General features: G+C 32.3%; 1 long non-coding RNA gene across 1 annotated transcript in view; it reads left to right on the top strand.

Moving 5' to 3' along the window:
* The window catches only part of LOC146400954 (uncharacterized), a 539,998-nt gene that overhangs the window by 111,672 nt on the left and 402,051 nt on the right, over window positions 1-26,275 (top strand). Inside the window, exon 2 of the long non-coding RNA XR_014812989.1 lies at window positions 15,343-15,467. This is a non-coding gene — a long non-coding RNA (uncharacterized LOC146400954). The remainder of the gene's footprint in view (window positions 1-15,342; window positions 15,468-26,275) is intronic.

Here is a 26,275-nt window from a genome sequence, read left to right as displayed (position 1 = left end):
GCCTGTCCCTTCTTAATTTAGATGTTTTTTGGGTTTTTATCTTATTTCTTCATCTGAAATGTGTTTCCTCTGTCATCTCCTTTTTATCTGACTTTCTGTGTTTGTGGTCTTTTTTTCTGCAGGCTGCATGATTGTGGTTCATCTTGCTTCTGGTGTCTGACCTCTGGTGGGTAAGGTTGTCCAGGGGCATGTGCAGGCTTTCTGGTGGGAAGGACTGGTACCTGCCTACTTGTGAGTACAGCTGAGTCTTGCCACTCTAGTGTGCAGTGCCACATTAAGTGGTCTTGTTTTGAGGTGGCTTGAGCTCAGTAGGACTAGGTAGTGTGTTTGAGGCTGCCTGTTTTTGGTGTGGGGTGCTTTTACTACCTGCCACCACTCTTCTCAGTATATGCTGCTCATTATATCCTTGATAGGTAGTATGACTAATGTTTTGGTGGTTACAGCCTGTAGTGGATATTGAGTGGGTACTCCTCTTTGCTCTGTGGTTATCTCTGCCCTGTCAGGGATAGGATCTGCCTCCTAGTTCTTGGAGTAGAAGCTGGCAGATATGTTCTGAGCTGTGTTTCTGATATGCAATGTGAGTTAAGGGAGGATTGGAGTTATCCCACTAGGTGAGGAGCACTTTGAGTATTCTTCCACTGGAGCTATTCACCTGTGAGTATTGTCTGTTGTGTCACCTTTCACCCATTGTTCAGGCTCACAAAGTACACTGTTGCTGGATTGCTCTCAGCCTGAGTGTTCCAGGGGCACAGGTCCTGACTTCATCCATCTTTTTTTTTCTCCTTTCATCCTACCCAGTTATGTGGCAGTTCCCCTTGTCCTTTCAGGTGTTTGAGTTCCTCTGCCAGTGTTTAGCAGGTGTCCTGTGAGGATGGTTCCATTTGTAGTTGTGTTCCTGGTGTATTTGTAAGAAGAGGTGAGCTCCATGTCCTCCTACTCTGCCATCTTAATCTCTTCCCAAATCCAATAATTTTTATTAATAAAATAAAGATGATGAGTCAGAATTAAAATGTAAAACTCCTCAACAAAGACACTAGCAAGAAAGAGAAAGACACAGATTGGTAAAAATGCTGCTGTTTCTTGTCTGACATAGCTTTAGCACCAATATATATAAAACTCCTACAAATGAATAATACAAATACAAATAATGTGCAAAATAGAGTAGCTACCTCAGAAAAGCATACTTAGAAATGTGCAGCAAAGACATAAAAATGTTCAAAATTAGTAGTTAATGGGGAGATACCAGTCATTTCTAAAACAGCTGCTCTCAAAAAGATAGAAAATAGAAATATTGATGAGGATGCAGAACAACTTAAGCACTTCCACATTGTTAATGAAAGTATAAGATGGAAAACTACTTTAGTGTGTGTTTGTTATTTGTGTGTAGAATTTACCTATAAACTTAAACTTATAATTACTGTATTTCCCACCAATTCCACATCTAGGTATCTACTCAAGTGAAAAGAAAAATTATGTATCCCCCCCCAAATTTGTACAATTGTAGCAACAGTAGTAATATTTAGAGTTGATTTTCTTACAATAGACAAGGTCTAGAAACAACCCAAATGTCTGTTAATATTTTAATAAATATTTAAAGTGTGCTTCAGTTATGAGAACAAAGTAATAGTGCTCAGCAAACTGTTAATACAGATACATAGATGAATTTCAGACAATTGTGTTGGACAAATGAAATGACAAAATAATATAATGAATACTTAATATTTAGAATTTAATAATATGCACTATGAATATGCATGGATATCTAATATACATGAGCTTTTAAAAACAATCAAGATGAAGATATAGTGAATTAATTCAAACTGCCTAGAGGTAGGTGATTGATTATAGAGCTTCATGAGGAGAACTACTGGGGTCATAAAGATGTTCTCTATTTTGTTTAGATGGTAGTTAATTGATATATGTTTGTTGAAAATCTTTAAATGGTAGACTGAAATTGCTTTAAATTTTATTAAGAATAAAACAAAACTTTAAAACCTATGAGACTAAAGATCAACAACCTAACCTAAGATAAAATAGAAAAAATAAAGAGATTAAAATGCTGAAAGTTTGAGAAAAATTAAATTTTTGTATTATTAAATTGATTATAACAATTTTATTTAAGTTTAATTAAAATAATATCTTATTTCTGTTTTTATTTTAATGTGAGAGTTCCTCTTATCCTTTATTCAGAGAACTCCCTTTATATTATATTTTTTATCTGCCATTTCCATGTTGTATATGTCTTTATAGAGTGGAAGTTACCATCAAAGCCTTTATAAGCCAGCTCTGTGCTTTCAGGCAGGGCTACAAACTGAATTACTCAAACAGATGGTTGTCTGGCTTATTCTTACTGATGTTCAGAAAAAGACATTATACAAATTCCCTCGGTAGTGCATTTTTGTGTTTTAACAACCCTTAGTGTCAATAAGTTGTTTCTTACAACAAACCTGAAACTCCCTTTCTCAAACATAAGTTTCAAATGCTTTTGTTTTATTCTCAGTGGAACAAGAGAACAGATGGCCAGTATCTTCCTTTGAAAAACTATTCATACACTTGAAGACAGTTGCTAACAAGACCCCTTATTTGATCTTAAATTTAATCATCCCAATTCACGTAATGGAAAAGATGGATGTTATCGCAAGTTCATCCAACATATTACCTAACAGTTTAGGGCTTGAAAATGTTTCCTGTAAGATGTTCAATTAATATACATTTTTATGTCATCAAATATGTTAAAATATGTATAACTAATGTTTTTTATGGATACTTATAATTAAAGATTCCTGTATTAATATCTTAGAGAAACTTAGTGATAAAAGAAGTCTATTTAAATTTGCTTTTCCAAATATTTTCAAACGTCCTCTTCTACCACCCACACTTGTTCTACAACTCACTAATAATGTTAACACACTATATGTATGGCATTCTAAATTTCATTCATTATTTCACCTTTAAAAATTAAAAAAGCTAAAATATCCCAAAGCAGTGAAAGTTTTTTTAGTTTTTTAAATATAAAACTCATATATATTTGACACATATTCTACTTTATATATATATCTTGTAGAATAACAAGAATAACCAGAAACATTCAACAAATATGTAAAAATAATATTTAACCTCTTTGGAAAAGTACTATGGCACAGAGGACAAAATTTCTGGAACACAATAAAAAATAACATGATGTAAAGGAAGGGATATATTTCCAAAAATCAACAGACAAAATTGATAGCACAAAGGTTCAGAAATAAAGTTAATGGAATTATCAGATTATGACTTCTAAATAAATGCAATTAAATATTTCAGCAATTAAGTTACCAGATAAAAATTCTGGGGTAAATATTGAAAAGTGTTAAAATAAATCTGTAATAAATTATATAATTTAGAAGAAACCCTGAAATTAATAACATACTTGATAGGTTTAGCAGCGGATTAAACTCAGCCAGAGAAAGAGAATTAGAAAACTGTTTAAAAGAAAATATCTTCACTGGAATTTGGAAAGACAAAGTGATGGGGAATACAGAAGAAGAGCTAAGAAATACAAATATTTATAAATTCTAATATTCCTGCAATTAAGCTTTCCCAAAGAAAAGGAGAGGGAGAATGTAGGAAGAAGAAATCTGAAGAGAACAAGTAATATAGTTTCAAAATTGATGAAAGACATTAGGTCATTATTTTATGAATCATGATAAAATTTAGCAGCATTAAATTACCCCCACCCCTGTTCACACACAGGTCTACACACATATATATTGACCCAAAGTCATATCGTGGCAACATTTAACAGCCAAGAAGAGATGGAAAATCTTAAAATATCCAGAAGGGAAAATAGACACTGTATGTTCAGTGAAAAAAATAGTAGCACATTTCTCAGTGGAAAAATGGAGTCCATTTGATATGGGATATTATAATAAATGTGCTTTAAGGAAATAACTGCTAAACTAGAATCAACATTGATTCAAAATATATTTCAAAAATGAAGATGTTTCCACAGTAAAACAATGAGAATTATTCAACAATAGTTAAAAACGCTTCTTCAGGCAAAATAAATCATTCCTCTTAGAAGCCTTATGATGCAGGAAGAAATAAGAAAGAGTAAAATGAGGACGGTGATATGGTGGCAAGTTTAATTGATCATTGACTATACACCAAATTATATGTGGAGAGACTAAATTAATATGAAATTAATACATAAAATAGCAATACATGTTGGGGAAAAAGAAATAAATGTTAAATGTCCTAATTAACCCATGCATTTTTGAGAAAGTGGAGTACCATTTTATAATTTAATAAACGAAGGAAGCCTGTTGAAATGTCTGAGGTAAACACTTCTATAGTAGTAAAATAATACGTAATTAACAAGTTCATAGAAATATAAAATAATTTTTTAAATTATCAGTATATTTTTATCATGATACATTAAATACATTCTATGTATCTATTCACAAACTCTGTGTGTGTGTGTGTGTGTGTGTGTGTGTGTGTGTGTGAGCAGGTATAGGTATAAATAGAGATATATAGTCTAAAGACTTCAATTGAAAGGTAATAATAAGGGAGTTCCCATCGTGGCTCAGTGGGTAATGAATCTGACTAGGATCCATGAGTTTGAGGGTTTGATCCCTAGCCTTGCTCAGTGGGTTGGGGATCCGGCATTGCCATGAGCTGTGGTGTAGATCATAGATGTGGCTTGGATCTGGCATTGCTGTGGCTCTGGCATAGGCCAGTGGCTACAGCTATAATTAGACCCCTAGCCTGGGAACATCCATATGCCATTGGTGTGGCCCCAGAAAAGACAAAAAAGACGAAAAGAATAGTAATAATAAAAACTTGGATAAAACAACTCTATATTGATTTTGGGAAACAATTTAAATATGTGGATATATGTTAAGGAATGCTCCCTCTTTGGTGAGAGTTTTTATCATAAATGGATGTTGGACTTTGTCAAACGCTTTTTCTGCATCTATTGAGATGATCATATGGTCTTTGACTTTTCTTTTGTTAATGTGATATATGATGTTGATTGATTTGCATATGTTGAACCATCCTTGTGAACCTGGGAAGAACCCCACCTGGTCATGGTGTACAATCACATCAGTAAGAATAGCCATCTTTAGTAAGTCCACAAATAACAAGTGCTGGAGGAGGTGCGGAGAAAAGGGAACCCTCCTGCACTGTTGGTGGGACTATAAGGTGGTACAGCCACTATGGAGAACAGTATGGAGATACTTTAGAAATCTATACATAGAACTCCCATATAACCCAGCAATCCCACTCTTGGGCATATATCCAGACAAAACTTCCCTTAAAAAATACACATGCACCCGCATGTTCATTGCAGTTCTATTCACGATAGCCAAGAGCTGGAAACAACCCAAATGTCCATGGACAGATGATTGCATTAGGAAGATGTGGTATATATACATAATGGAATACTACTCAGCGATAAAAAGGAATGACATAATGCCATTTGCAGCAACATGGATGGAACTAGAGACTCTCGTACTGAGTGAAATAAGTCAGAAAGAGAAAGAAAAATACCATATGATACCACTTATATCTGGAATCTAATATATGGCACAAATGAACCTTTCCGCAGAAAAGAAAATCATGGACTTGCAGAATAGATTTGTGGCTGCCTGATGGGAGGGGAAGGGAGTGGGAGGGATTGGGGGCTTGGGTTTAACAGATGCAAATCTATTGCTCTTGGAATAGATTTACAGTGAGATCCTGCTGTGTAGCATTGAGAACTATGTCTAGATACTTACATCACAACAATAGGAGGAAAAATTATGTATACATGTATGTGTAACTTGGTCCCCATGCTATACAGTGGAAAAAATAAATAAATAAATAAATAAAACCAAAAAAATGTGGATATAGAAATTTTGAAATGAAAAAACTGGAAGAAAAACACCACTAAAAATAAAACTTGCATTCCATATTGTTAAGCACTAATGATGAAGAATACATTGGAAATACTTTGGTATGGCATAGCAATTTAAAAAATGATTGCAAATTATGGAAAGTAAAATCACACTTCAAGGTGAAACAACATCAAAGTTATTGATGATTGTGAAATACTAAACTTTCTCAGTAAATGATAAAAGATTTATGCAATAAAATTTAGTAATTATATGGAATTTATGACAAACATAAGCAAAAAATGACGAAATTTTTGCTTATTATTTTTAAAGCCACAGAGAATATTTCCCAAATTAAATCAGTTGTTGGGCCATGAAGCTGTTCTCAAATGTTTCAAATGACTTAAAAATCACTTATGGTATATTTAGAGACTAGAATTCAAAGACAAAGAAAGCTAGAAAAATAATCTATATTTTGAAATTATGTAATGCCTTTATTACTAACCAATGAAGCAAAAGTGAAATAATAAATTAATAACAAAATACTTTAACTGAATGATACTAAAATGCCACAGATTATAAATTTTAAATTGAGCTAATATTCTGCTTACAGGGAATTAGACGTCTTTTTTTTTTTTTGTCTTTTTGCTATTTCTTTGGGCCGCTCCCGCGGCATATGGAAGTTCCCAGGCTAGGGGTCGAATCGGAGCTGGAGCCATTGGCCTACGCCAGAGCCACAACAACGTGGGAGCTGAGCCGCGTCTGCAACCTACACCATAGCTCACGGCAACACCAGATCGTTAACCCACTGAGCAAGGGAAGGGACCGAACCCGCATTCTCATGGTTCTAGTCGGATTTGTTAACCACTGCGCCACAACGGGAACTCCAGATGTCTTAATAATATACATTAGAGAAAAGTGAAAATCAGTCATCTAAATACCTGTCTCCAAAGCTTAGCAAAAGAAATGCTTAGAAGCCAGAATAAAGGAAAGTAAAGGAAAATAAAGGAAATAAAATTATTGAGATAAAAACAAAAATAGTAATACATAAATTTGAAAATTAGTAAACAATATTTAAACAATATGCAAACATATGAAAAAAATCACAATTTTTTCAACTGATGCAGAAAATAATAAAATGTAATATGTATTTGTGAGTTAAAAGAAAACAAAGAAAAGACAGCCTCTTTGTATCTTCAATTAACCTTAGCCAACATCACACTATGAGTAAATGTTGAGAGCTAACTATTGCACTTCTGCTTAATATTATTCTGGAGATCATAGGCAATGAAATAAGGTAAGAAAATGTATTTGTTTATATTACAAAGGATGGCAAATTCCATTATTTACAAATGAAATGTTTATGTGTATATAATATTTTAAAGTCACAGGTGAAATATTAGAATTAATAAGTGAAGGTACGAAAGTTGTTAGATGCACTTTCAGTACATAAAATGAAGTAATATTTTCATACATAAACAGCAAATTAGAAAATATATTTTTTAAATGATGCAATATAAAGTGTGTCAAATATATTAAGCAGGTAACAATACATTTACCAAAAGGTATATCAAGGACCTGTTAGAGAAAAATATGAACTTATTTTGAGAAGAAATTATAGAAAATCTAAATAAGTGATGGATAAACCAAGTTATCATATTTGAAGACTCACTACTGTAAAGGTGTCAGCTCTTCCAGTATTACATATGTGTAAATTTAATGCAAACCTATTAGCCATTCTTACATGGAATTTTCTGAAGATTGGCAGGTTAATTCCATATTTGCAAGGGAAAAAATGGGCCAAAACTAGCCAAAATGAACCAAGATAATACTGAAGGAGTAGAACAAATGGGAGGTGTGACTCTAATGTATAAAGTTTTCCAATCTAAAAACTGGCCAAAACAATGATTGTGTTTAAATTTTATAGTTTGATTTATGAATAATGTCATTTTTACTTTTAGAATTTAATAATTATCAATATTGGACTTAGTTTATATGTTAAAATATTTTTAGATAAATTTAATAAGGAACAGTAAAATCAAGTTGATTAAATCAATAAAAATGCTGTTTTGAATCATACAGCTCCAAAGTCCAGAGACAACAGGATTTAAGCTTGGGAGACCCATGGTTGAACTACGTAATCAAAGACAGATAGATTCTTCCCATCTCTGTGTTCTGCTGTCAGTGGCAATGCCTTTATTACAGCTATCAATTATGTGCTTCTAAAAATTTCCAGTTATATTGTCTTTTCTAAATAGGGTGTATTTTTTTCTTTGAAACCTGAAATGATTAAAATGCTTATTCTATTTGTTAAATATTATAAAATTCATATTGTCTTTCCTAACTGATGAACAATTAGTTTTTAAAATTGTTTTCTGTAACAAAGTTGAAACAAATATTCTATACCTAATTAAGTATACACATATTTATATACATAGTATATAAAGTGTATAATATATAAACTGTATATACATAATTATATACATTTTCGTATAGAGTGTATACACACACACATAACTTTGGTTTGTATGTCTGAATTGCTTTCTTAAAGTGATTATATATTTTATATCCAGCAAACATTCCTTTATCTTTGTCAATACAAAATATGATATTATTAGTCTTTTTATTTTTTTGAAATGATTTATTTTTATTATAGTTGATTTACAATGTTCTGTCAATTTCTGTTGTACAGCAAAGTGACCCAGTTATACAAATATATACATTCTTTTTCTCACATTATTTTCCATCATGTTCCATTACAAGTGATTAGATATAGTTCCCTGTGCTATATGGCAGGATTTTATTGCTTATACAGTCCAAAAGCAATAGTTTTTAATCTACCAACCTCAACCTCCCAGTCTATCCCACTTCCTGCCCCTTCTCCTTGGCAATCACAAGTCTTTTCTCCATGTCCATGAGTTTGTTTCAAAGGAGGTAAGAATATAAAATTGGAAAAAGACAGTCTCTTAAGTAGTGGTGCTGGGAAAAGTGGACAGCTGCATGTAAATCAGTGTAACTAGAACACACCCTCACACCATGCACAAAAATAAACTCAAAATGGCTTAAAAACTTAAACATAAGATACCATAAAACTCCTAGAAGAGAACATGGTAAAACATTCTCAATCATCAACCTTACCAAATTTTCCTAGGTCAGTCTTGCAAGGCAATAGAAATAAAAACAAAAGTAAACCAATAGAACCTAATAACAAGTTTTTGCACAGCAAAGGAAACCATTAAAAAAAAAAAAGACAACCTATGGAATGGGAGAAAATAATTCCAAATGATGGAACCAACAAGGACATAATCTCCAAAATATACAAACAACTCATACAACTCAACAGAAAAACCAACCCAATTGAAAAATTGGCAGAAGACCTGATAGACATTTCTCCAAAAAAGATTTGCAGATAGCCAACAGGCACATGAAAAAAATACTCAACATCACTAATTATTAGAGAAATGCAAATCAAAACTACAATGGTGAGAATGGCCATTGTTAATAAGTTTACAAATAAATGCTGGAGGGAGTGTGGAGGAAAGGGAACCCTCCTACACTTTTGGTGGAAATGTAAATTGGTACAATCGCTTTGGAAAATAGTATGGAGGCACCTCAGAAAACTAAATACAGAACTACCATATGAGCCATCAATCCCACACTTGTGCATATGTCTGGACAAAACTTTCCATGAAAAAGAAATGCACCCATATGTTCATTGCAGAACTATTCACAATAGCTGAGAAATGGAAAGAACCTAACTGTCCTACAGATGAATGGATTAAGAAGATGTGATACATGTACACAATGGAATACTACTCAGCCATAAAAAAGAACAAAATAATGCAGCAACATGGATGGAAGTAGAGACTGTCATACTAAGTGAAGTCAGCCAGAAAGAGGAAGACAAATACCATATGGTATCACTTATATGTAGAATCTAATATATGGCACAAATCAACATATCAGTCTTTTAAAATTGTTGCTTTTCTACTGGGTTGGAAATGGCAAATAGTGATTGCTTTGTGTTACATTTCTCTTATTCCTACTGTGCTTAATTTGCCTTTTTAGAACTATACTGATAATTCCGATTTATTTTTCTGTGAAATTCCTGTTCATTTTTATTGTCAGTTATTTCAGCCAGAAAACAGATGGCATATATAGCATTCTCACATGAGATAACTGAGAGATTAAAGATCATTTTACACAGACAAGGGTGGTTTTGAAGCAAATCAGCATGGAGTGTTGAAGCACCCTGGGGTTAATAACATCAGGGAGCTGTTAATTCTGGCAGGTCTGATGGAGTAAATGATTTCTAGAACATGGAAAGAGTTGTAGGAGATATCTGTCTTACAGATGATTTGCCTTTTATAGAGGAATGCAGTTAACCCAAAGTATCCATGCAGGCAGTGTAGTAAAGAAAATAAATTCCTTGCCATCTTCTCCTTATCACATTTCAGTCTCTTGCAAATGGATGCTATTGACCAAATCCAAATGTGAAACTAGAGAACAAGGGAGCGCTCTGATGCAATCTACAAAATTCCTTGTTCTGGGATATGGGAAATGGCAAAGAAAGATAAAAAAGATGTGTGGAAGGGGGAGCAAATGGTGAATATTCAGCAGTCTCTTATATTTGTTTGTTTTGGCTTTGTTTTTTTTTAATTTAAAAAATTAAATCGAGCATAGCAGTTGTGTGCTATGTTTCAGATGTTTTGTGTTATTCTGTTTTGTATCCTTTGGATGCAGTTAAAATTATTATTTACAAAAATTTAAGCTTTACAAATGCAGGAAATTTCACATTAACTGCTGCATTCTTAACATTTACAAGAATTTCTGGAACTAACATTTGTCGAATGAATGAATGAAATGAATAAAATAATAGTTGTCTTTAAGTTTTCTGCCATTTTCTGAATCTTTCCCTGTGGTGAAATCACTGAGATATTCTTATATATTTTTACCTACTAATTTAAAATTTTATTTTTCTCGTCTATATGCTAACCTACTTAGACTATTTTACTGTATAATGTGAGGTAAAGATACAGTTCTGTATATAAGTATTTATATGTGATGTATATTATGCATTTTTATAAATATATATATATATGCATTTGTGTGAGATAGGTATACATTATCCACACACAATTTAATGATGTGTAATATCTCTTACATCACAAATATCATATGTGCAAAATAGCAAATAACTAAATGTACATATGTGTCTATATCTAACCTATTCTCTTGCTGATTTAATTTATAACTTTATCAAAATTATATTCTTAATAAATAATCTTATTGATTAGATATGTTCTATACTTGTCTTCTTACAATTATCTTTGTCTTCTTTATGAATTTTGGAATCACTTTTTCAAGTTTTATAATAATATCTCATTTATGTGTTAATGAGATTGGCACTGGATTTATAGATTATCAAAAGAGAAAAGATGTCCTTACAGTTTTGATTCTCTTCATAGGCATTCTTTTACTTCTTTAATAATATCAACAGTATTTTGTTTAAAGGTCTTGCATAACTTGGGTTGTATTTATTCTTTACTACATATACATTCTTTTAGAAGAATGTATAGGTAGCATACTTAATAATTGAAATTCACAAGCATCCCAGCTAACATCAGAAACAGTGCAAATATGTGCATTGTTATTCTTACTGAATGACCTAGTCAATGAAACAAGTCATAAGCTGGATATTAAATTCTATATGAATTTGAAAAGACATAACAAAATTTGTGGTTACTAATAAAGAAAATTCAATATAATTTATAAACTATCAGAAATAGAAAACAATTTAATAAGATTATAGAATAAAAATGTATAGTGCAATATTAATAGCACTCCTATACAGCCATGATAACCAAGTAGAAAAAAATAAGGTACAAGAAACCAGACATAATAATTTCTTGGTTTTCTATTTTAAAATATGATATAATCTGTTTAAGGGTGCATATAACTATTGATTTTCTCCTATTTTGATGATTTCTGTTTGTGCATATTCAGATATTTCTTAGTCTCTGGAAATATTTGATATCCATTTTTATGTTTTTACTCAAAATCCCTTTTTTTAATGTTAAGTCACTAACTCCTGTGTTTATACCTATTATCCATTCTCTCATTACTTTATATTGCATCATTTCTACTTGCATTTTTGCAGGTAGTTTTAAATTTTCCATTTCCATTATTATTCTAATTTCTATAGTCAAAATTCTGTTCTTGTTACCTCCAACATAGCTTTTAATTCTGATATTAACTTTTTTGTAGGGAATGGTCTTTGCAATCACTTTTATCCCAATTGTTGTTGTTATTTTTTACATCTATAATTTTTTTTACCTTTTATTTTGTTTCTACTGTACAGTATGGTGATCTACTGTGATCTACTGTACAGCATGGTGACCAATTCTTATTCCATTACATAAATAGTATTTGATCACTTCGAATGAATCAGGTTAAAATAGTAGAACTAAATTCCTTAAATATCATTTTCTTGTTGGTTTTTGACTTGTGCTTTTTATCTCAACTTTCCTATTTATATCTTCTCCTATTCTTTTTTTTCCCCAAAGAATAATGCCACACAATTGTAAATCATTTCCTACAAAAATAGGTTTATGTAGTAAATAAACCTCTTATTTTTTTCTGCTTTCCCAATGCATGAGTGGTTTGTTTTTACTTCCTCTTGACACAGAACAAGAAGCTTTCATTCTTGAGAGAGTGCGTATCATCATATAGGATGTCTATGTTGCCATAGACACATTTGTTACCCACTTTTGTGCTGGTGCAATAATCTTTTCAGATGTTCACATAAAAGCACTCTGATAGGTATATCATTGTTTTCCCAACATCTGGCAAATATATAATTTATGCAGATTTGTGACTGTGAGACACATTTAATCTTAGCTCCCCTGCCAGTCTCATTAAAAAGCACATCATATATAGAACATAGAAAGTGTGCCTATTTTAAATCATTCAGCTTGCTTAAACACTTAATTTTTAAAAAGCACAATATATCTCATGTTATAATGTAATCCTTTGGTGTCTCCTCATTGGGTCTAGTTGGTTTACCCTAAGAATGAATGAATGAATGAATGTTGAATGAATGGGTTTATTTTGACTTAGGAATTTGATTATTATGCATTTTTAGTCCTGTGGACAAAATGTCTTCAGAGTTCATAGACAGGAGTTTATAGTCTTTCCAGTTAAAGTAGTGAATGGAATCTAAGGATGGAGTTCAAGACAGTAAAAAGGGGTGATCGTTTCATCTAATTCCTGTTGGGTAAATTTTCTTAGTTTTCATTGGCATAACATAAAAATTTTCAGTTGGTTATTTTTAAATCCAGTACTTTAAAATATTATAGTTATTAAAAATACCTCCCAGATATTGGGGATAGATTGTTTTTGAGTTCTTTTCAAAGACATCATATGGAAATTTTATATCTTCTTTGAATATTGTAGTGTTGCGAATGTATCATGGCCGTCAGTTACATACCATGGTAAATGTACAATCCTGAGATTGATTTTATATTGAAATCTTAAAACAACTTAGAATAGAATATTAAGCATAGGAGAGATTTTCTGAGAGGATATTTAGAATATCTTTCCCCTTCAATCCTCTGTCTGGTATTTGATTTTCAGATCAGGCACTGGTAATCAAAATTATAGTGAATACCCAATCGGAGACTCACATTGCATAGAGAGTGATGGAAATAGATAAAGACTGACAGAAAGAAAAGGAGAAAGTGACAAAGATGAATACTAAGAATAATTTACTTGGATATATAAACTATTCATTCTAAAATAACAAGAGTGGATAGAGGGAACAGAGCTGTCTTGCTCTACCTGAATCTGTGTACTTAATCATTCTAAGTATATTCCAGTGTAAGACTCTAACAATAGGAAGATGTTAAAATAGAAGCTATACTTTAAAACAAAAGCAAAAAAAAAAAAAAAACCTTTAGAATTAGTACTGTATATTCTTTTCTTTGAAATTTGGATGAATAGTTCTTTTGCCTAAAAAAGACTTAATAATTTGTCATGTATGACTTAAAAATGTATCTGTATGACACTCTAGCCAGCAACAACATAGGTTTTTATTTTATGTGCCCTAACTATAGAGAGAAACTGTTCTCTAAAAGAAAAATGATATTTTCTGTCCTTAATATTTTAAAAAATCCACAGAATTGAATTACATGAATTTTAAAATATTATATATGTAACTAAAGATCATAAATAAGCATTGAACTTTATTTCAATAGTAAGGTTGTTGATGTAACTATCAGTGCTGTATTATTGAAACAATAGAAGTTATACAAAGGCAACTTTTTCTTTGAGTTCAGTAGGAACTGTCAGGAGACTGGACAAGAGATAACAATGTCAGCCTCATTTTTATATAAATCCTTGCATTTTATATTTTGACTTTCATAAGTTTTCTTTTAGGAATTGGATAGGATTCAGTTTTTTTTTTTTTTTTTTTTTTTTTAATAAACTTATGCTTAAACACAATTCTTCACTGTGACCATGCTTAATGGAAGGCAAGGAACAGTTTCATGGTTATTGTTTTACTAATGAAGTTACTGTCAGCTTTATGAATCAATAGCACTATTGGTTTGACCCAAGTTTTTACCTGTACAAATCTTGGGGCTTCCTCAAATCCAACTAGTTGTTTGGAAAGGACCAAAGTGAGATCATTGAAGGTTTTCACTAAAGATCTTCAACAGAGGGAGAAGTTACAGGGTCCTTCTTTCTTTCTTTTCTTCCTTCCTTCCTTTCTTTTTTCTTTACAAAATATAGAAGTAGTAGTTCTATTTTTACTTTATTGAGAAACCTCCATACTATTTTCCACAGTGGCTGGATGAATTTACATTTCCATGAACAGTTTAAGAGGGTTCCCTCTTCTCCATATCCTTCCCAACATTTATTATTTGTATTCTTTTTGATGACTGACATTCTGACAATTATGAGGTGATATTTCATTATGGTTTTGATTTGCTTTTGCCTGATGATTAGCAATGTTGTGCATCTTTTCATGTAACTATTGGGCATCTGTATTTCCTCTTTGGAAGAATGTCTATTGAGTTCTCATTTTTTTTTTTTTATTTGGGTTGTTTGGTTTTTTTATGTTGAGTTGTATGAGCTGTTCATATATGCTGGATATGAATCCTTTGCTGGTCACGTCATTTGCAACTATTTTTTTCCATTCAGTAGCTTGCATTTTCATTATGTCAATGGCTTCCTTTGCTGTGTAAAAACTTTTAGGTTTAGTTAGGTCACAGTTTTTAAATTTTTGCTTTTATGTCCTTTACGTTTGGACATCCATCCAAAAAAAATATTGTTGCAAATTATGACAAAAGAATATTCCAGGTTTTCCTTTAGGAGTTATATAGCATCCCATCTTATATTTAAGTCTTTGACCCATTTTGAGTTTATTTTTGTCTGTAGTTTTAGAGAATATTCTAATTTCATTATTTCACTCTTGGCTTTCCAGTTTTCCTAGCACTGCTTATTGAAGAGACAATGATCTGCAGAACAACCATCTATGAAAATGACTAAAACCTATCATATAAGATCTTTTACAACTAAAAATGTGAAGATGGAACCACGATGAGACAGGTAAGAGGGGTAGACTGGTGATATAATCAAATCCCATACCGTTGGGATGGACAAACCACAAAATGAAGAATATGTATATTACATAGCTTCTCTCATGTAATGTCTTAATGAATTTTTTTATATACTTTGGTTAACCAAAATTTGTATTAGGCTATATGAACACAGTATTATATTAAGAAGGAAAGAGAAAATCAGTGGTAGTTCTTGGTAACATATGTGGATCTGAATACACAGATGTACTACAGAATAAGGGAGATAAAGACAGAGACTGGGACAGAGGGAGAGAGGGAGGGAGGAAGAGGAGAAGAGAGATTGAGAGAGAGTTGTTCAGAATATGTAAAATCAATACAGGTTGAATTAACCCAGAATATCTTAAAAAAAAGAAAAAGTCCATCAAGGCTCAGCAGAAACAAATCTGACTACCATCCATGAGGACACAGGTTTTATTCCTGGCCTCACTTAGTGGATAAGGATCCAGTGAGCTGTGGTATAGGTTGCAGATGCAGCTCAGATCTGCTATTGGCAGATCCAATTTGACCCTTAGCCTAGGAACCTTTATATGCTGTTGGATGTGCACTCGAAAGACAAAAAAAAAAAAAAAAAAAAAAAAAGAATATCTTGAGTTGTGAAAAACAACCTTGGTGTAACATAAGGCAACCTATATTGTCACCGTAAATTACATTATAGATAAAAATATGTTCAACAACTTTCTCCCTAGCCTTGAAGAAAACACAGAACAATGTTGTATTTTTCCATGAACACATAACATATTTTGTGTTTTTCAACCCTTTGTGCCTGTGTTCAACAGAGAATTTAGAGAGTAGGAACTAATTTAATTTTTAAAATTTAAAACTAGAACTCATTTTTTTTACAAGAGATGATTTGACAATTTCTTAATTTTTTCTTAATAATTCATTTTATCTGGTGGTTGTAGGACTATAGAAATATTTCACTTTATGTTTTATTGGCCTAGCCTGATCAAAAATACAAATCAAATACTTTATTAATATAATGTATTTATTTTATAATACCTGCAAATGAAATGAAATATATAATCCAGAAAAAAATAATACTGTTTTTGAGAATTCCTAACATTTCTTTTAAAGGAGTATATGAAATCATGAGTTCTCAGTGAAATTTTACCCAGAAATATATTGTTTATTCTTCATAAATAATTAGGAGAAAGTATTTATCAAAATATATAATTTGGGATTTAAAACTGAAAAAGGACTATATGTTATTAAAAATCAAAATATTATTTGGGGAGATTATATTTTATGATTCCTATTTTTAAAGTCTAAAATAATTTGTATTATCTTGTATATTTGATAGAATTTGTAGGAAATATAATAAAATAGTGATATAATAAAATATAATAAAACTTACAGAAATAGTAATAATAATATGATAATGATAATAATAAAGTAATTGTCCAGTTGGTAGTAGCTAAGTAATACACTCCAAAGTAAGCAGCCACATTTATCTTCTTATAAATCAAGTTTATCTGATCTTAATAGGTCTTTATGTAGTGAAGGGCCAAATATAACCTTTATGCTCATTAGAACTATAGTTTTAAGAAATCTGAAGTTCACATTATTCAGAGAGCAGTGACATTCTAAGACACAAATATTTGAGCCAAGTATGAGCCAAGTTGGTTTAGCTATTTGACTAAAGCTTAAATAAATGATAACTTTCAAATTTTAAGTCCATTGCATTTTTAAAGCTGAGGTAGGACAACAATTCCCTACCAGTTATTATTTTCTTTTGGGTTAAAATTAATTTGTGATGTACAATATGAAAACATAGAGGCTATAAAGCCCTGCTAAAGTTATAATAATAATTATCTAAAGAAACAAGATTGGAATATTATTAAGCCCTGGAAAGAAATGAGCTATCAAGCCATGAAATGACATGAAGGAAATTTGAATGCATATTACTAAATTAAAGACTGAAAAAGGTACACCTGAAAAAGGCATACACAATGATTCCAACTATATGACATTTTTAGAAAAGGCAGTAAAAATTCACTGGTTGTCAGGAGTTGGGTGGGGAGAAGTGAATAAGTGTGGAACAGAGGCTTTTTAAGGCAGTGAAGTAGCTCTGTAGGATACTAAAATGGTGGACACATGTTATCATACATTTGTTCAAACCTATGGAATTGACAATGCCAAGAGTAAACCCTACTGTAAACTGTAGGCTTTGGGTGATAGTTTGTCACTCATTGTTAAGTTCACTGATTGCAAAACACATGCCATTCTGGGGCAGAATGTTGTTGGTGGAAAAGACTGTGTATGTGTAGGGTGAACAGTATATGAGAAATCTGTACCTTCTGTTCATTTTTTCCTTGATCCTAAAACTACTCTTAAGTATAAATTATATTTTTTTTTAAGAAAAGCATGGCAGTCATGAGAAGTGGTGTAAAACACTGATACGCTGCTACTCTGAGAGAGGCTGACAATGCTGAAAAAGAACAAAACTACAAAAACAGTAACCTCCCAAGAGAAAGGAGAACACTGTCATCATGGTTGATTTCCCCTTTTCCAATCTTATGCATTAGGTATTAGTGTTGAAAAAGAACTAAGTGAAAACATTTAGAAATATATATATGCAAAATTAGTTTTATCTCTGGCTTCTGCCCTCAAGGTGATCTCTAGGCCAGTGAACATCCTTCCTGATAGTGCCTTTGTTTGCCTGGGGACTTTAGCCAACAGACAGTCTAACAATTTATTTTAAGGATAAGGACATTTGGTCATAATGGTATCAGTCACAAAGTCGCAAAGGTAGTGTGTGATTGAGCCCCAGTAAAAATTATGGACCAGAGAGCTTCCCTGGTTACCAGTACTCCTTGCGTATTGTCACATACTGATGCTGGTAAAATAACATGTCATAACTCCATGAATTGAGGATGTCAGAAGGTGTTTGGTACCTTTCCAAGACTCTGCCCTTTGCACTTCTTCCTTTGTCTGATTTTAATCTGTATCCTTTCTTTGTAATAAGATGCAACTATAAGTGTAATAGCTTTGAGGTCTGTGATTCCTTCTAGCAAATTATCAAACCCAAAGATAGCTTTGTAAACACTCTCATAAACTTGCAATTGGTGTCAAAAATGAGAGAAGTTTTATGTGGATTGATTACTGTAAACTTTGCAGTTGCCTTAGAACATTGTACATGACCAAACTTAAAAATATTTATCTAAGTGACTCTAATATGTTATAATGTCAAAATTATGCTTGGGAGTTAAACAAACAAAAAATATTTGAAAGTTCCCTTTAAACAGTTCTGTTAGAATGATTTATCAAAGGTGTATCCCTTCTCTAGCTATGTAGCCAGGGCTGAATCGGAAGAACAAAAGTGAACTCATGCAAAAAAAAAAAAAAAAAATAGCAACTGTATATTCTAAATTGTACCTGAAAAGAAAACTGAGAAATTCACATCTGTTCCTGGGAATTAATATTCCCTTATCACAAAAGAGAACCACCTTAGGTTATTTGTTATAGCTGCCATAAAATAAAATATCAAAGTAAAACAGAAGTCTAATGTTATATTTTGAACCCTCTGAGAATAAACCCCAAATGGCTGTAGGCCTCGAAAATACTGAAGAATGTATTCACTTAAAATGAATAAAAAATAGGAGTTCCCGTCGTGGCGCAGTGGTTAAGAATCTGACTGGGAACCATGAGGTTGCGGGTTTGTTCCCTGGCTTTGCTCAGTGGATTAAGGATCCGGCGTTGCTGTGAGCTGTGGTGTGGATCGCCGACACGGCTCAGATCCCGCTTTGCTGTGGCTCTGGTTGTAGGCCGGTGGCTGCAGCACTGGTTGGACCCCTAGCATGGGAACCTCCATATGCCGTGGGAGCGGCTCAAGAAAAGGCAAAAAGACAAAAAAAAAAAAAAAAAAAAAGGAATAAAAAATAAAGGTAGATGTTTTTGATAAAAAGTTAAGCAGCATTACTATTGTCAGGTGCTATAATATAAATTCTTACAAATCAAAACATATTACAGTGGTATTTATTAAATGTATCTTTTTTTTCATTATGTAAGGCACCAGAAGAAAATTTTATATTATGTCATATTCAACATTTACATAATATTAAATATCATATATTTGTTTTGTGTAAGAGAAAAGATGCACATACTTCACTAGTCATCAGACACTACTGAGATTATGATGGAATTAAACTCACAGAAGAGCTTTATATCTCAATGATACTCTACACTAAAATGAAGACAGCATTGTTTCTTTAATTCTGGTAAAGATGAGCTAAGAGAATTCTGAATAAAATCAGTGCCAAGCTACTGTATATTATTAGATGAAATATGCAGGACATGAATTTCGTAAACATTGCCTCTACAATTAGAAGTATATGTGGTGATATGAAATACACTTCAGTATTTTAATGTCATCTCAAATAGTGTTTTAATTTGTCTAATATATAACTAAAACAATATTAAACTTTTAAAAACTGGCTTATGTCTGGAATAGAGAGTGAGGTAGACATTGATAAGACTGAGTTACAAGATCAATGGGAAAAAAATTAAAGCATACTCCAACTTTTAGACAATGATTATTTTTATCAGTGGGCTTGAGAGTGAATTTTATTTTTCTTGCTGCTTGTTCTTTATTTTAAATTTTATAAATCACAGACATTACATGTAAAAAAGAAATTATAATAACATTAAAAATATGATATGAAAGAGAAGATACACCTTAATTTTTAACTGAAGAAAACTACAATTCTATGTAATTTAAAAATGTAATATCCTAATTTACATTATTTAAATATATTTTTAGTATTTCATACTTTCATAGTGTTAAATTGTTGATATTTACTAATTAAAAAAATAGCCACTACGAGCCAAGAAATTAGATATGAATGGCAATTAAACATCTTAAACAATTTACCTGAAATTATGGTTATATTTGTTTATGTTTTATTTATTTATTTGATTTTTAGGGCCACCCCTATGGCATATGGAAGTTCCCAGCTAGGGGTTCAATCAGAACTACAGCTGCTGGCATACACCACAGCCAGAGTGACACCAGATCTGAGCCATATCTGTGACCTGCACCACAGCTCATGGCAATGCCAGATCCTTAACCCACTTTAATATTTCATTGCAATAAATTAAAGATCATGAAAATTATTTTAGCATAATATTTGAATATTTCCATCATTATATTCTTACTATTATTTCCAAAAATGAATATTTCTTTTTAAAGGAAAAGAAACATATATATACACAAGTTAGCAGTTTAAGCTTTCCTAACTGTTTAGATTCCATTCGAGTTTTTCTCTTTCAGTCTTAATCCCATATGAAAATGCCACTAGTATAACAAACCAAAATTCCATTTTGAAATGTATTTGAAATAGAGTATTGGTTATTATTATAGTGACTGTAGATGCTGCCTGTTTTTTATTTTCAACACAAGCCATTCTAAGAATGATCTAGTGAGAAATGTGGAAAAATGTTAGTAATTTCTTTGAGCATATTAAATAGAATGGCTCTTCTACCTGCTGCCTAATATTCGTCAGTGTGGGTCAAATATAGTTCAATGTAGTTCTTAGAATTCTCTGCTTCATGTCATTTATGTTGGATCTTTTAAAAGGGCTTCACTGAAGATAATTTTCAAGAATTTAAGTAGAAATAGAGGAGGCAGATTGCAGAGAATGGAATTATATGAGAGCCAATGAATGTCTCTGATTGAGAAGGTTGAGAAAATGTAATATTTCAGTTGAATCTCTTAAAATTATTACTGTCCCTCTTTTCTTACATTGGCCTAGAATGTACACTCAGAAATGTAACTTAATTTAGCTGTATTTTGTGAAATCTATCTTTTGAATATTTTGTAGATATAATGTGAGAGACTTAAAAGTTTTAAATTATTTGTCCCTTCAGTATATTGAATAAAGTATTATGTCAAGAATTTAAAAAGCATCAGTTTACATGAAAAAAATTCATAGTTATAAAGGGTTGTAGATGACATGTATAAATTAATATTTATTTATTAATGTATGCAAATTTCCTAATTTAATTTTTCAATGATGTAGTTAAAAGTAGTTCATGGAACATGTTTATTGTCAGTACCCCATGGGCCAGGATGTTGTTGATGGACTAAACAATTCATAGGAAATCAATGAATATACATCATCACCATTTATGTGTCATTTTCAACTAAGTGATTATATTAAAAGAGCAAACAGTATACAATATAAAAATTATATAAACACAGTCATATAATATGAACACATTGCTACATTAATTTCTGAAGAATCCTAAATTATATTTTTATTTTTGCCACTGATACCTTTTTATTTTTCATTACACAAAAAGTTTAAAATTATTAATTTAAAAGTTTTTTAAAAAGGAAATTGTATTTTTAAACTTGGATCTCATTTGTTAGAAGCTATATTCTGGAATTATAAACTGATTCTAATGAGAGATGAGTTAGCATTGCCCATAGGAATGCAAAGCAACTAGGGTAAATTTGACTCATTCATTATTTAGAAGACTTGAATGAATCAGTATCCAAAAGTATTACTGGCCAAAAGCCTGCCCTGGAGTTGAAACAGGTGTTGTTTCATCAGAATTCACTAATGCTGCTATTTCAAGGAGGAATTCAAAAAGACAACCCTGGGAAACAGAATCCCATCTATGTGACATTAAAAGTACGACTCTTAAACTAGATTGTATGCTTTCTCCCTCTCAGTCATTTCGTAGACTTCTTTCTGTCTCAAATAGATCCCTTACCAATTTCAAAGCAGCTGGCATAATTCTTCTCCTGAAAATGGCAATGGCACCCTTGCAGCAAACCTTAGGCACACAGGTGTTCATAGGGATCCGAGATATAGCTAAACAGAAGCCAAATTTCAGGTAGAATCACCCATAAAGGTTATAACTACGAAGCCAAAATCTACCTACTAATCTTCCTTCCAAAGGTTTATGGCTAAAGGCTATACTTAAGAACATTCCCCTTTGAAGTGAGTCACCATAAAGTTCTTCCACAACTGTTTGGGAGATTGTTTTTGTTGGAATTAGAATAGTATAATGATTGCATTGCTCAGTGCCTCTGTGTTTAACACCTGCAAGTTCTTTGGTTCTTATTATCTCTCAAGCAGTTTCAGTGACTTTTAATTCTTTGCTTAGTGGGTAGGAGTAAGAAAAACTGCCTATTGTTCATGATATTAATTATTACAAATCGTCACTCAATCTTGACAGCATTTTTTTTTTCTTTCTATTTTCATTGGGCAAGAGGCTATAGAAACTTTGCTTTGAAAAACGAAATGAAAGAGGAAACTTGTGGTCTTAAGGACCACTTCCTTGTCTGCAGTAGTGATGTAACATGTCTAAGAAAGCTAATTTTGTTGCTGTGTTTTAAATGTTTAAATAATCAATCACATAAACTAGTCTGCAGTCACTTCCTTAACTGTATACTTGAGTATGGGCACTTAGTCGTTTAGCCCATGAATTAGGACACATATACATCACACTTTAAAGAGCCAGTTTACATGAAAGTTAACAGAAAGATACATAAGAGGGGGTCCGTTTTCCAGACTCCAGAGTAGTAAGTCCAGGAACTCAGGAGGCCATAATTTTGTTCCCCCTACAGTGTTAACTTTTCTCAAAGTTTGTAAATAAATCTTATCAAATGGAAGCTGTGTCCATCTTTTCTGTGCTTTTCTTATCAAATCTACCATCTCTACTCATTGTGTTTTTAAGTATCTAATCATAGGGGAGATCAAATTCATAACAGTATCCCTTATTTTGAACCATTCAAGAGTTTTGCCTAATTCAGAGAGGCAAAGCAACACTGCATTTTTGCAGCTGACATTTTATGTCACAGATGCGAATTTGATACAATTAGCTTTGGATGTACCCTAATTTATTGAAGTAACTAATTTATACATCAGCTTATGAACTAAACTCTTGACAGATTCTTTTTTTTTTCATTTTTTAAACTTTCATTGAAGTATGGTTAATTTACCAGGTTGTGATAATTTCTGCAAAGTTGGACGTATACACATATCCATTCTCTTTCAAATTCTTTTCCCACATAGATTATCACAGAATAGTGGGTAGTTCTCTGTGCTATATAGTAGGTCCCTATTGGCCAATCATTCCATATACCTCACTGTGCATATGTCAATCCCAAACAAACATTCCATCCCACTCCCCTACCTGTCCCCTTTGGTAACTATGTTTTTCAAAGTCTGTGAGTCTGTGTCTGTGTTTTTGCAAATAAGTTCATTTGTATCATTTTTTTAGATTCCATATATAAATGATATCATATGATGTTTTTCTTTTCACTGTCTAACTTCACTTAGTATGATAATTTCTAGGGCCATCCATTGTTGCTGCAAATGGCATTGTTTCATTCTTTTCTAAGGCTGAGTAATATTCCATTTTATATATGTACCACATCTTCTTTATCCATTCCTCTGTCAATGGACGTTTAGGTTGCTTTCATATCTTGGCTTTTTTGTAAATAGTGCTGCAATGAACATTGGGGTCCATGTCTCTTTTCAAATTATAGTTTTCTCCAAATACATGCCCAAGAGTTGGATTCAGAATCATATGGTAATTCTATTTTTAGTTTTTTGAGCAATCTCCATACTGTTTTCCATAGTGGTTGCACCAATTTACATTGCCACCAACAGTGTAAGAGGGTGCCTTTTCTCTACACATTCCCCAGTATTTATTGTTTGTGGAGGTTTTGATGTTGGCCACTCTGGCTGGTGTAAATGGAACCTCATAGTAGTTTTGATTTGCATTTCTCTAATGATGCGCAATGTTGAACATCTTTTCATTTTTTTATTGGTCATTTGTATTTCTTTGGAGAAATGCCTATTTAGATCTTCTATTCATTTTTTGATGGGGTTATTTGTCTTTTTGATATTGAGCCACAGGAGGAAGGGAAGACTAATCCCTTGTTACTTGCTTCATTTGCGAATATTCTCTCCTATTCTGTGGGTTGTATTTTCATTTTGTTTATGGTTTCCTTTGCTGTGCAAAAACTTTTAAGTTTAATTAGGTCTCATTTGTTTATTTTTGTTTTTATTTTCATTACTATAGGAGATGGATCTGCGCAGATATTGCTGCAATTTATGTCAGATAGTATTCTACCTATGTTTTTCTCTAGGAGTTTTATGGTATCCAGTCTTACATTTAGGTCTTTAATCTATTTTGAGTTTATTTTTGTATATGGTGTTAGAGGTTGTTCTAATTGCATTCTTTTGTATGAAGCTGTCCAGTTTTCCCAGCACCACTATCGAAGAGTCTTTTCTCCATTGTATATTTTGCCTCCTTTTCTAAACCATGGGTGCGTGGGTTTATTTTTGTGCTTTCTATCCTGTTCCACTGATCTATACTTCTGTTTTTGTGCCAGTACCATACTTTATGATGACTGTAGCTTTGTAGTATTGTCTGAAGTCAGGGAGCCTAATTCCTCCAATTCCACTTTTCTTTCTCAGGAAGACTTTGGTTATTTGGGATCTTTTGTGTTTCTATATAAATTTTAAAGTTTTAGAGGCCAATATCACTGAAGAACATACATGCAAACATCCTCAACAAAATACTCACAGACTGAGTCCAGAAACACAAAGGATCATACAGCAAGATCATGTGGGATTTATCTCAAGAAAGCAAGGTTTTTCAATATCCACAAATCAATTAGTGTGATACACTACATTGACAAATTGAAGAATAAAAACCATATGATCATCTCAATATATGCAGAAAACTCTTCTGACAAAATTTGACACCCATTTATGATAAAACCACTCTGGTGGGCATAGAGGGAACCTACTTCAACATAACAAAGGCTGTATATGACAGACGCACAGCTAACATGTTTCTCAACAAGACTAGTATGTCCACTTTCACTACTTTTATTCAACGTAGTTTTGGAAGTCCCAGCCATGACAATCAGATTAAAAAAAAAGAAATAAAACCAATCCAAATTGGAAAGGGAGAAGTAAAGCTATCATTGTTTGCAAATTACATTATGCTATACATAGAAAATCCTAAAGAGGTTCCCAGAAAACTGTTAGAGTTCATCAATGAATTTGGTAAGTTGCAGGATACAAAATTAATACTCAGAAACCTATTGCATTTTGATATACTAACAATGAAAGGTCTGAAAGAGATATTAGGTAAACAATCCTGTTTACCATTGCACCAAAAAGAATAAAATACTTAGGAATAAACCTACCTAAAAAGCAAAAGACCTGTACTCTGAAAACTATAAGATGCTGAAGAAAGAAATCAAAGATGAGCCAAACAAATGGAAAGATATACCATGCTCTTGCATTGGAAGAATCAATATCGTCAAAATTAGTACACTAGGAATTCCCAACGTGGCTCAGCAGTTAATGAACCCAACTAGTATCCATGAGAATGTGGGTTCAATCCCTGGCCTCATTCAATAGTTAATGAACCCAGCTAGTATCCGTGAGAATGTGGATTGAGGATCCTGCATTGCTGTGAGTTGTATTGTAGGTTGCAGATGTAGCTTGGATCCCGTGTTGCTGTGGCTGTGGCATAGGCTGGAAGCTACAGCTCCAATTCAACCCCTAGCCTGTGAACTTCCATATGCCATGGGTGCAGTCCCAAAAAGACAAAAAAAAAAAAAAAAAAAAAATGAGTATACTACCCAAAACAATCTACGGATTTGATGCAGTCCCTATCAAATTGACATGCTTCTTGTAGGAAGCATTCCACTTAGGGACAGATTCAAGTGCATGAAAAAGCAGAACCCATGGAAAATCTTAGCTCTTAGATGTTTATTTCAGGAATTCTTTGAGAGGACAT

Source organism: Sus scrofa, chromosome 8 (assembly GCF_054392235.1).
Source record: "Sus scrofa isolate SSC_HxYL_T2T_F1_AM1 chromosome 8, Sscrofa_HxYL_maternal_Yorkshire_Landrace_v2.0, whole genome shotgun sequence".
In the NCBI taxonomy this organism is placed as follows: Eukaryota; Metazoa; Chordata; class Mammalia; order Artiodactyla; family Suidae; genus Sus; species Sus scrofa.
The sequence above is the reverse complement of the archived record's forward strand: the minus strand, read 5'-3'. Positions and strand labels throughout refer to the sequence as shown.